The sequence below is a fragment of the Equus przewalskii genome, chromosome X (genome assembly GCF_037783145.1).
Source record: "Equus przewalskii isolate Varuska chromosome X, EquPr2, whole genome shotgun sequence".
Lineage (NCBI taxonomy): Eukaryota > Metazoa > Chordata > Mammalia > Perissodactyla > Equidae > Equus > Equus przewalskii.
The window spans coordinates 112,966,078-112,978,757 of NC_091863.1; positions in this window are offsets into that span (position 1 = coordinate 112,966,078).

The window sequence follows — 12,680 nt, forward strand, 5'->3', positions numbered from 1 at the left end:
AAAGTCACTTTCTTCCAGGTTATTTTGTTGATAGGGCCTGTATTGCTTACCAATTGTGGTATAACAAACCACTTCAAAATTCAGTGGCTTGAATCAATAACCCTTTATTATTATAAGCCTATGAGGTAGCTGGGCATTTCTTCTCATTTTTGCTATACTCACTTATGTGTCTGCAGTCAGCTATGGGTAAGTTAGGACGCTCTGTTGATCTTCGTTGGGCACTCTTACGTATTTGGGGGTTTGCTGGGATAACCAGGCTCCTGTTCACATGGTCTTTCATCCGCTATTAGACTAGCCCAAGCATGTTCTCATAGCATGGCAGAGTTCCAAGAGGGAGAGTAGAAGCATGCAAGGCTTCTTGAGGCTGACAGATAGAACTGTCACACTAACACTTCTGCCACATTCAGTTGGCCAAAGTAAGTCACAAGGGATCCCAGATTCAAGATGTGGGCAAATAAACTCCACCCTTTAATGGGAAGAACTGCGAAGTCACATTGCAACAGTTATGGATATAGGGAGTCCATTAATGGTGGCCATCAGCTGTAGATCAGGTACATAGCTGTGCTGCTCTTGACTGTGCTCTCTCACATATTTGGGAGTCCCTAGCACTATGCTGCCCTAGGATGGCCTTAGCTGGAACAACTGGGGTCTGTTCCACCTGTTTCCTTGTTCTCCAGCAAGCTTGTTCTCATGACATGGCAGGGATCCAAGAAAGGATTTAGAAGGGACCAAGACTCTAGAAGCCTACAGAAGGAACTGGCACATCATTTCCTCTACCATAGTGTATTGGCCAAAGCAAGTTACAGGGTGCTATAGACTGAATGCTTGTGTCCCCCCAAAGTTCATATGTTGAAACCTAATTCCCAATGTGAGAGTATTTGGAGGTAAGGCCTTTGGTAAATGATGAGGTCATGAGGCTGGAGCCTTTATGAATAAATATTTCCATTTCTGAGAATATTTTCAGATAGAATTCCTGAATTATTGAAAATTGTCTCTGCCCTGATATCAGCAAGATAGTGAACTAGGAGGTTCTAAAGCTAATCCCTCCCACAAAAACAACAAAACCATAAACAAACAACTACATGCCAGTAAGAATAGCTCTAGGAGAGCTCCAGAGAACAATAAAGAAGTACAATAAAGAAGCTGAAAGAGAGGAACAAAACAACTGCAAGACAAACAGAAAACAACAAAGTAAGTTCTCACTTATCAATAATTATCTTAAATGTAAATAGATTAAATTTACCAATTGAAAGGCATAGAATGGCCAAATGGATGAATAGACATGATCTAGTGATATGCTGTCTACAGGAGACTCACTTCAGAATTAAATACACACATAGGCTGAGAGTGAAGGGATGGAAAAAGATATTTCATGCAAACGGTAACCATAAGAAAGCAGAGGTGGCTATATTTATATAAGACAGAATAGGCTTTAAGTCTAAAACTGTCTCCAGAGACAAAGGTCATTATATAATGATAAAAGAGTCAATTCAACAGGAAGATGTAACAATTATAAATATCTATGTACCCAACATCAGAACACCTAAATATATAAAGCAAATATTGACAGATTTGAAGGCAGAAATTGACAGCAATAAATAATAGTATGGGACTTCAATACCCACACTTACAATAAATGGATAGAAAATCCAGACAGGAAAACCAATAAAGAAACAGCTTACTTGAACAACACTATAGACAAAATGGACCTAACTGACATACATAGAACTTTCCATCAACAGCAGAAGAATACATATTTTTATCTCACACTATATAAAAAAATCAACTCCAAATGGATTACAGGTTTAAATATAAGACCTTAAATCATAAAAACTCCTAGAAGAAAATATAGGGAAAAAACTCCTAGACTTTGGTCTGGAAAATGACATTTTGGACATGAAACCAAAAGCACTGGCAACAAAAGCAAGAATAAATAAATGGGATTAAACTAAAGAGCTTCTGCACAGCAAAGAAAACAATCAACAGAGTGCAAAGGCAACCTATGGAATGGGAGAAAATATTTGCAAATCATATATCTGATAAGGGATTAATATCCAGAATGTATGAGGAACTCATACAACTCAATAGCAAAAATAAAACAACAACAAATAATGAAAAAATGGGCAAAGGCATGAATAAACATTTCTCAAAAGAAGACATACGAATGGCCCACAGGTAGGTGAAAACGTTCTCAATACCACTAATCATCAGGAAGATGCAAATCAAAACTACAATCAGATATCACCTCACACCTTTTAGAATGGTTAATATCTGAAAGATGAAAGATGACAAGTGTTGTTGAGGACGTGGAGAAAAGGAAATCCTTGTACATTGTTGGTGGGAAGGTAATTGGTACAGCCCCTATGGAAAAAAGCATGGAGTTTCCTCAAAAAATTAAAAATAGAAGTACCATATAATCCAGCTATCCCACTTCTGGGTATATAGTAAAAAGAAAAGGAATCAGGATCTCAAAGGGATAGCTACACTCCCATGTTCATCTCAGCATCATTCACAATAGCCAAGATAGGGAAACAACCTAAGTGTCCACCAACGAACAAGTGGATAAAGAAAATGTGATATGTATCTATATATACACACACATACATACAATGGAATTCATCCTTAAAAAAGAAGGAAATCCTGCCATTTGTGACAACTTGGAAGAACCTAGAAGACATTATGCTAAGTGAAATAAGCCAAATGCAAAAAGACAAATACTGCATGATCTCACTTATATGTGTCATCTAAAATAGTTGAACTCATAGAAGCAGAGAGTAAAATGGTGGCTACCAGGGGGTGGAGAGAGGGAGAAATGGGCAGACTTTGGTCAAGGGGTGCAAAGTTTCAGTTATGCAAGGTGATTGAGTTCTGGAGATCTAATATAAAACAATGTGACTATGATTAACAATACTTTATTGTATACTTGGAATTTTCCTAGCAGGTAGATCTTAAGTGTTCTCACCACACATACATATACAAAAATAAGAAAAGACAAAGGAAAGTGGTAACTCTCTGAGGTGATGGAAATGTTAATTAGCTTTTTGTAGTGATTATTTCACAATGTACATTAAATAATTAAAGTGGTATACCTTAAATATATACAATTTTGAATTGTCAAATATACCTCAATAAGAAAAAAAGAAAATTGTCTGTGCCCTAGGTGACAGTTTTCTGGTATCCTAAAAAAGCCTATTTCTTTGCAATGGTATTTTAGGTTCAAAATCCTTTCCCTTCGGAAGTCTATGAACATCACAATGTCTAATAATATTCCATATTGTGGGTGAAGAATTCAATGCTAGTTAGTACAGCTAAGCTTTTATTCTCTCTCTCTGAAATCTTACATGATCTTCGCTTTACCCTTAAAGCATGTGCGTCAGTTAACTTTTGTTTTAGAACAAAACACTTCAACATTTTGTGGCTTAAATTAATTATTTATTGAGCTCACAGTTGTATGTTTTGGCAATTTGGGCTGGGCTCAGCTGGGTGGCTTTTCTGCTGATCTTGGCTGGGATCACTCATACATCTGCAGCTGTAGTGAATGGCCTCACATGTCTGGGTGTGGCATAGGTGTCGGCTTGGATGATAAGAGTGACCAGGTCTCATAAACCAGCACAATAGCCTGGAGTTACACAGCAGTCATGGGTTTCAGGAACAGCAAGAGAGCAAAACTTGATTTGCTTTTCAAGCCGCTGCTTATATTATATTTGCTAATATTCCATTGGCCAAAGCAAGCCACACGGCCAACCCAGATGCAAGGAGTGGAGATAGAGTCCATTTCTTGATGGGAGGATCCGTGATATCACATTGCAAGGGCAAGCATGCAGAAAGGGAAATAATGTGTGTCCATTTTTACATTTACCACACTCCTCCTCTCATTTCATCTCCTACTCCTTCCTCCATCACTTACTCCACTCCAGCCAAACCCACTTCCATGCTTTTCCTCAGAAATGGCAGGCATGCTTTTACCTCAGGACCTTTCCACATACCCATCCCTTTGCCTGAAATGCTCTTCCATCAGATACCCACAAAGCTAGTTCCTTGGCCTCCTTCAGGTCTGTGGGTTGGCAATTTGGCTTGAGCTCAGCTGGGCAATTCTTCTGATCTCAGCTGGGATCACTCATGTGTCTGTGATAATCTAGTAGGTCAGCTGGGTGTTAGGATAGCTTCAGCTGTAAGAGCTTATGTCTGCTCCACGTTACTTCTCACCTCAGCACACTAGCCTGGGCATGTTCAAATGGTAGTTAGAGGGTTGGTTCCAAGCACATGTAGAAGCACGCAAGGCCTCTTGAGACAAAGCTTGGAACTAACACAGTGTTACTTCCACCACATTCTATTGGCCAAAGCATGTCACGAAGCCAAGTTAGATACAAGGGGTGGGGAAATAGATTCCACCCCTCAATGGAAGGAGCTTCAAAGTCACATTGCAAAGGGGCATGGATACAGGGAGGGGAATAATTGTGACTATTCTTGCAAGCAACATACCACAGTGCACCATTTTTCAGTATTTTGCTTCAAAACATTAGTCTTCAGCTCAACAAAGTGTATCTTCTGTTGCTTCCTAAATTCTGTTTTACCATCTCTCCTTTCTCCTCTTCACCATTTGGAACTCCTATTAGGCAGACATTGACTCACCTATAGCTATTCCCCATACTTCACAACTTTCCTTTCTTGACTTTCCTCTATCTCCTTTCAATCTCCCCAATACATTCTAAAAGCATACTTTAATGTGATCTTCCAGACATCTAATTTGATTTCTGCTGTGTTCCTTCTGCTATTTAGGCCTTCTTTTGAGTGAGCATTTTCTTTTTTAATCCAGCAGTTATAATGTTTACAAACCGTTTCCTTTACAATTATACCCTTTCTCACAGTAGCTTGTTCTATTCTTTCATGGATACGGTATCCTCTTGAATCTCTCTGAGGAGTTTTTTGTAGAGTTTTCTTCTGTTTCCTGCATTAATCCTTTGGAGTTAGTTCGTCTATTCAGCTTTGCATCACTTTTTTTATGCTGTTCATTATCTTCAGGTAATGGGCAATTATTTTTCAGCTGGCCTCTTCTGAATTGCTCAATTATCAATGATCATAATATGAATACTACCCCTGTTGTTACTCTGTATCACATAACATCGTTATCTATTTGAGAAACAATTCAATAGAAAATCAGTGCTTGTATTTGGAGTATTGTGATTTGGAGTATCTGTGCTTGTGACCTGTAAAAATGAGCTTCTGTTTGGGCACAGTGTTAAAAAACCTGTTTGATTTTTGTCTCCTTGGCATCTTAAGGTATATAAGGGGTTTCCTGAGTAGCAGTCATAAAGCCCTCCTGCTGAACCTCTGCTATAGTTGCTTTGAAGCATTCTTTTGTGAAGATTTGCCTACTGACCCCCAAAGCGAAGCTCATGTATTTCAAATCGCCTGTATTTTGAGTGAGACTGTTCTACAACATACCCTGCAAATTTGGTGAAAATTTATCCAGCCATTTTCATGTGATAGTGATATGTATTAATAAAAATATCCTATTGCAGGATTGTTTATAACTTGAAATAATTGAAAACCTATTTGAAACTCTTTTGGCATATTATATAGCAGATATAGCGTACACTCTCATATATGTGCAGTGGAAGGATGCACCATTATACTGTTTGAATTTTCTAAGCACATGTGTAGCTTTTTTTAAAATGTCATCTGGGCTTAACTTGTAGTAGAGTTATGTGGAATTTTTGTTTCCTTCCTCATACGTTTTGAATTAAGAGAAAAAAATGTTATTTAAAAAGAAAATTATGCAATATTGGCTCAACAGTATAAAAGTGCATAGAAAAAAATGGGAGAAAAGATGCCAAAATGTCAACGGTGGTTATCTCAGGATTATGGATGGTTTTTAAAACATTTTCTGTATTCTTCAAACTTCTTTAATGAGTATATATTTCCTGAGCAGAAAATAATAAACAGTTGAATGAAAATAAGTTTCACATGATGGACAAAAACATAGGATTTATGTATTGTGCGTATACAGTGTAAGTTATGAGTTTATCATTACAACGTTGGTACCTAAAATCATTTAAATAAGGGATGGTCGATGCATTTCTGGATTAGTTAGTAAAGACAACTATGGCTTTGCTAAAACATAGTGGGGATTAAATGGAGAAGATATATAGGTTGTAGCCACAATCTGACACCAGGTCAAAGTGGTCTGTCTCTCCTCTGAACTTTCCGAGAGCTTATTGTGCATATTACTCATTAAGCACATGTGCTTTACTCCAGTATTCCCAACTAAGTGATTTCATGGGGAAGGGTACCATGTCTTAAAAGTTATCATATTGTCTATAACGCCTAGTGCAAAAGAGTCATTAAATAAATATGTGATAGTTGATGAAAAAAGTGGCATAGCTCATTTTGTGACACTGAGTGAAGTGGTTATTTGACACAGTAAACTTGCTCTTTTACTGTCATGGAGGTTTAGAGAATAATAGATGACAATGAAGAAATCAAGGCACAGAAAAGTTATGTACCTTGCCCAAGATCACACATCTCATAAGTGAGAGGGCTGGGATTTGTATTCAGGTTGTCTCGCTCTGGAGCTTGGGGTGTTTACCAATACACACTATGTCAAACAACCTGACAGATTCAGACAATGTATTAGCATTTACATTAGCCCAGATAGATTCAGACAATGTATTACTTACACAGATAGCAAAAGCAAGATCCTTATAGTGTCAGCTCCCCATATCCCTTGTCCCACAGGAGGACACTGAACAAAAGGGGCCAAATGGCAGGCGATATGAGTAATGGGGTACCTTGTTGCTGAGGAGCCAATTCCACACCATAGCTAAGGAGTTTTATACCCTTAGGGGAGTTGGCATGGAGCAGTCCTCTGAACTTTACCATCTAGATAAAGTCTGGCAAGTGGGCAAATGTCAGCTCGTTTGAGTAAGTAGGAGATGTGAGCTAAGAATCAGCAATAAGCTGCAGGTGTGGTTGATAAGGTTAGGAGGCATGATGCCCTGCTGATGTGGGTGAGGAGCTTTTTCTTGGTTTACTGAGCATCATGTAAAGTTCCAAGGAAGGATTATAGAAGACTGAGGTATCCTTTAAGGAAAGCATTGTGTCAAAATAGCTGTTGAAATTCAATCAGAGAAAAAGTTTAAATGGTTATTATATCATTATATTATCTGCTCTTGAGAGCTCAGAAGGATATATTGTGGCGATGGGCTTCTATGAAGTCACTAAAAAGACCCATGCCCCTGTCATTGCTGTTCAATTCCATTTTCAAGATGATATTTCTGTTTACCCAATTTCTTAGTTTGCCTAAAATAAAGTAGCCAGTATAATCGTCTTTAGAAAACCACAGGAATGATTCTATAGCTAATTTCTTAGTATATAGCATTTTAATATAAATCTAAGAAGCCACATGTGTAAAATTATGTTTATAGATAATGGAAAATGCCTGTAATGCGGAAGTTCTCCCAGATTATAGTTATTTTTCTTCCAAATATGAATATGTCATGGCTGAAGAGCTAACATGAGTTAATATCCATAAATGTTAATACTCATAAATGGGAAATTATTGCAATGAAACCTGGTTAGGTTATAATATGCTCCAGGGAAAAAATTTGGAATTAACCAAATTAATATGGACCCCAAAACAGGAATATGTTTGCTGAAGTACACACAGACAAACACACAAAAATTCCCAAACTTGGAAGAGTACTGAACTCTTCCAGAAGACTCCCCACTCCAAGACTAACTCACTGATCCAAACCACCATTTCCTTGCCTTTGTGAGGGTTTAACTGCACAATCTCTAAGAGATCTTCCAGTTCTGACATACTGAATCTAAGATTTTCATAATGTACCATGGTTCATTAACCTGATTTTTTCTAGTAATTCTTTAGAATAGTAACATATCTATTACATAATGTCCTATTGATATCTCATTGTTGAACTGTAATTATCACTCTAGTAGTGTCAAATATTGAGGTTAACAAAACTCATAGGAGGAAACAGCTGATTCATGCAATTCACACGCTTTGATAAATCTCAATCACTGCTTCCTGGGAGGCAATAATGCTTGTGATAAACTAATAGAACTTTAGTCCAAACAGATAATCACGGTCTGTAAAGAAATTGTAAAAAGACTCCAAGTGATTTTGCCATCGGACGTTTCATGTTTACAAATGTTAGCTCACTGGGTTTTTATCGGTGATAAATATAAAAGCAAATGCAAATTTGCAAAGTGGTAGGATTTCATTTTAGGAGGTACCTCCAAATCTCTGCTTTGCTTTTCAGCAAATGAGTCTTGCAAGGGCCCCCTTGGTATTAGAAATACAGCATATGGATTCACAATACTGACTTCACAAATGTCTTTTTAAAAACTGTAAGACCGAGCTCTTCACTTATTTTTATTTTTTTTTAATTGACAAAGGAATTAAGAAGCAATTTCTGGTTTTATACTTCATTGCCTCTGAGCTGGCTTTCATGTTTAATTCTTGTGCTGGATACACTCTTAATAATTTAATATTTGAAGTATAATAAAGCTAAAAAGATGCAGACATCCCGATACGGGAAATCAAAATTGCAATTAACTATCGTCTGAGTCACTCATTAGGGAGAGATCTTTTGAAGTGTTAGTGTAAGGAATAAAATTGCCTTAGGGGTTTTCTTTCAACAAGTATAGTTTATTTGACTACAAAGGCATAATTTTTTAATGTGTAATTGCTACTGACTGAATATTTGTGTACCCCCAACATTCATGTATTGAAACCTAACCCCCAATGTGATGATATTGGGAGGTGGGGCCTTTGGGAAGTGATTAGGTCATGAGAAGTGGAGCCCTCATGAATGGCATTAGTGCTCTTATAAAAGAGGCCCGAGATAGCTCCCTCACCCCTTATACCACGTGAGGACACCTCAAAAAGACTGCAGTCTATGAACTGGGAGGTGAGTGTTCACTAGACACCAAATCTGCTGGTGCCATGATCTTGGACTTCCCAGCATCCAGAACTATGAGAAATAAATATCTGTTGTTTATAAGCCACCTAGTCTATGGTATTTTGTTATAGCAGCCCTAATAGACTAAGACAGTAATAGAAGGAAATATTAATCTTGTGACTTAATTTAGTTACACTAGAGAGAGAACCGCATTGGTAAAAGGTTTGTGAAATTAGCACTATCAATGACACTGTGAACCAGGATCTCACACATAACACATGATTCTAGTGCAGCAAGCACACAATTTACTTTGATTGTTAATGTAAATACCATCTTTATTAGTATGATTTTTTTCAAGATCATATATAATAAGTTTCTCACAAGATGTATTTGAAGCTCAACCTGAGGAAGACAGAGAGGCAGCTGGTAGACAGAGCAGTGATTGGCTTCTGTTTCTAACTCTGCCACATTTTAACAATTGTTACCTTGGTCAAGTCTCACCCCTGCCATGGTTCTCAGTTTTCTCGTTTGTGACATGAATAGGTTAGACTAGGGGCCATTAAGAGATTCTCAAAATATGTTTCCAAGCCCACGGCTGGGCAGTATGTTTTTACCTGATGGGTTATAAATTAATCTAAAAGTATGAGTCCTTTCCTTGGTTATTGCAGGCAAATGACACATTATTCCAGAGACTATTATTTTATGTAGAGCTAGAAGAACGTACTTTTTTGTTTAACAAACACTCGTATAGAGCTTACTATATGCTGGCACTGCCTTAAGCAATTTATAAATACTGATTAAATGTGTTTAACCCTCATAATAACACTGTAGATAGATGATACTTTTACTCTCCCCGTTTTATAGATGGAAAATTGAAGTACAGAGAAGTTAGGTAATTTGCCCAAGGACACACAGCTAGTAAGTGGCAGAGTTGCGATTCAAATCCAGGCAATCTGACTCCAGAGCCCATGTTCTTGACGATTATCCTATACTATTAACTTACTAAGAGAGTGATTAAAGGTTTCCAAAGCCTGATATTCACAAGCTAAAATCAGCACATTGCTTAAATTTACTGAAAACTCAAATTCAGGATTGTAAGGCTCCTGTGGTGCATGTTCACACACAGCTCGCTGCTGGTGTTCCCCTGGTTTTCAGGAAGGCTATTTAACAGCAGCCCAATTTCAAAGTTATCTTGAGTGGTTTCTGACTCACCATGGCCATTTCCTCGCATTTTAATTTTAAATTGCTGTTGGTGAGTTCTGGTGAATATCTTCATCGATAGCGCGCCTTCCTCCATTCTCAGCGTTCATATCACTCCTCTTTAGGTTTACCAACAGTAAGAAAGAGGCCCCCTGCTGAGCTGCATAGGTCTTGATGACTTCTCTTAGCTATCAAACTGTTATAGCTTTGAGATTACCTCTTTCTTGAAGGGCTCAGTTTAGTGCTCTCATTCCCTTCACGTCCTATATTGGCAGAGTGAGGAAAATGGGGGAGGTATTTATTCTTCCGGTTTCAACTCATTCCTCCAGTTACTCACAAGCAATTTTAGGAACATCTAACACAGTGGAAGGTGGGCCGAGGGAGCAAATTATTTTATGGTGCCATATTTTTACTGCTCAAAAGCAACACAGGTTGCTATTCGAAAATTCAGGTTCCGATTTTAATGATAGAAAAAGAAATATATTTCAGTTTATGCTTTTTCTTTTTCTAACCATTACAAAGGTATAGACCAAATCTGTTACCTTTTACAACAAAATTTGTAGTTCCTATGAAGCCGCATGTCTTAAATTTAGGGAGATGTGGCAGCTACAGAAATGAAATATTGGTGTATCCAGTAAGTCTCAAATTAGAACAATTTCCATGACAACTCATTCAGTAGTCTTTAATAAAACATTTGCACAGTTCATATATGGAATCAACATTCTGTTGTTTGGCTCCCAGTATATTATTTTGTGTATGAGATGTTTTATGTTTCAATTCTGGTACAACACGCTGATATTTTTAGATATATAAAAATAATGCTATTACTTGACTGTAAAATAACTGTTGTGTGCCAGTCTCAGCCTATCAATAACCAATGTTGTGGCTGGACCAGCTCTTGTGGTTCTTGTTATGAATGCAAAACACCCTTAGCAATAACCATCATGAAACTTTGAAAAAAAAGGTTTATTACTTACAAGTCCTGGAAATTACGTGGCAGCACACCTGGAGCCACACAGCACGGTGGCGGTGAGCGAGAGAGAAAAAAAGAGAAAGAAAAGGGGAGAGAGAGTGCAAGCGCATGTGCAGGCCTGCACGGGCCTAGGGTTCTGCTTTTATTGGGATCAAAGGTGGGGGCCTAGGGTTTTATGGACTCACTCCTTATTGGTGAATTTAAAACATAAGAGTGGGAATTTAAAGCTTAGGAAGAAAAAACAAGAAGCCCAAATGGTCAGTTTATGAAATCAACCAAGATATCTAAAACAAAGGAGCTTGGGAAAGTGGAGGTGAAGGCAGCCTGGCTCTTTATCCAATCATCTAGCTGGCAATGTTTATTCCCGATAACCATCCTTGAAGCGGATGCCTCGGCAATCAAACCTTAAGTCAGGCCCTTGTATTACAAAAAAGAAAAAAAAAACAACTGTCAGAGCTTACACTACAATACTGTAATTCAGGAGGAAATTAGGTCATTGGTCTTATCATTAACAAATATATATCTATGTAGATAGATTAATTTTCTTATAGTATGTCCACTGCTATCATCATCAAAAACAATAAATATAGATTAAGCCCCTACACTAGGCAGTCATACAATGAGGTATGCCATATGGGCCTTTGAGGGCCAAGGAAGTGCCATCCAGCTGGGAAAAGAAGATATGTATATGAAGCAAGACACAGAAATACCAGGGAGCCAAAGCAGTAATGCAAGCATTAAGCGACAGGGGAGTTCAGAGAAGTGAATAGTTGTTGTGGATGGGGTGCTTGAGAATGGCTAAAAAGAGGAGGTAACCCTTGAACTAGGTGCTGAACTTTTCCTGCTTGTCCTATCTAAATCTATGGAAAGTGCTGTATTAGGGTAGAAGTTCTCATAGTAGGGTCCCAGGACCAGCATTGGGTCATAAGGATCCTTCAGATAGAATCTGAGTGAATTCTCATTGCAAATCCCCCTTTAATTGCTGTAGACAAATGACATCAAATTCCAGAACTTTCATTGTACGTATAACCAGAGCCTACCTATGCTAACTTCCTAAGTGAGATATTAAAGATTACAAAGCTTGGGGCAGTCCTGGTCGCGCAGCGGTTAAGTGCGCACATTCCGCTTTGGCGGCCCGGGGTTCGCCGGTTCGGATCCCGGGTGTGGACATGGCACCGCTTGACAAGCCATGCTGTGGTAGGCGTCCCACATATAAAGTAGAGGAAGGTGGGCATGGATGTTAGTTCAGGGCCAGCCTTCCTCAGCAAAAAGAGGAGGATTGGTGACAGTTAGCTCAGGGCTAATCTTCCTAAAAAAAAAAAACAAAAAAGATTACAAAGCTTGGTATTCATAAACTAAAATGAGCACAATGCAGATGTGTCCTGAGGACTTAAAACTGGGATTCTACTGAGAAGCTGGCTAGAGGTTTAGCAACATTGTAAAGCTCCCACGGGGCATACTCACACATAGATGTTGGAGTCCCCATGGTTTTCAGGAAGAACACTTGCTCAGCAGTCCATCTGCATTTCCCTTATTGTCCTGAGTTGACTGTAGTTTTCTTGCTTTTGAATTTTAAAATGCTA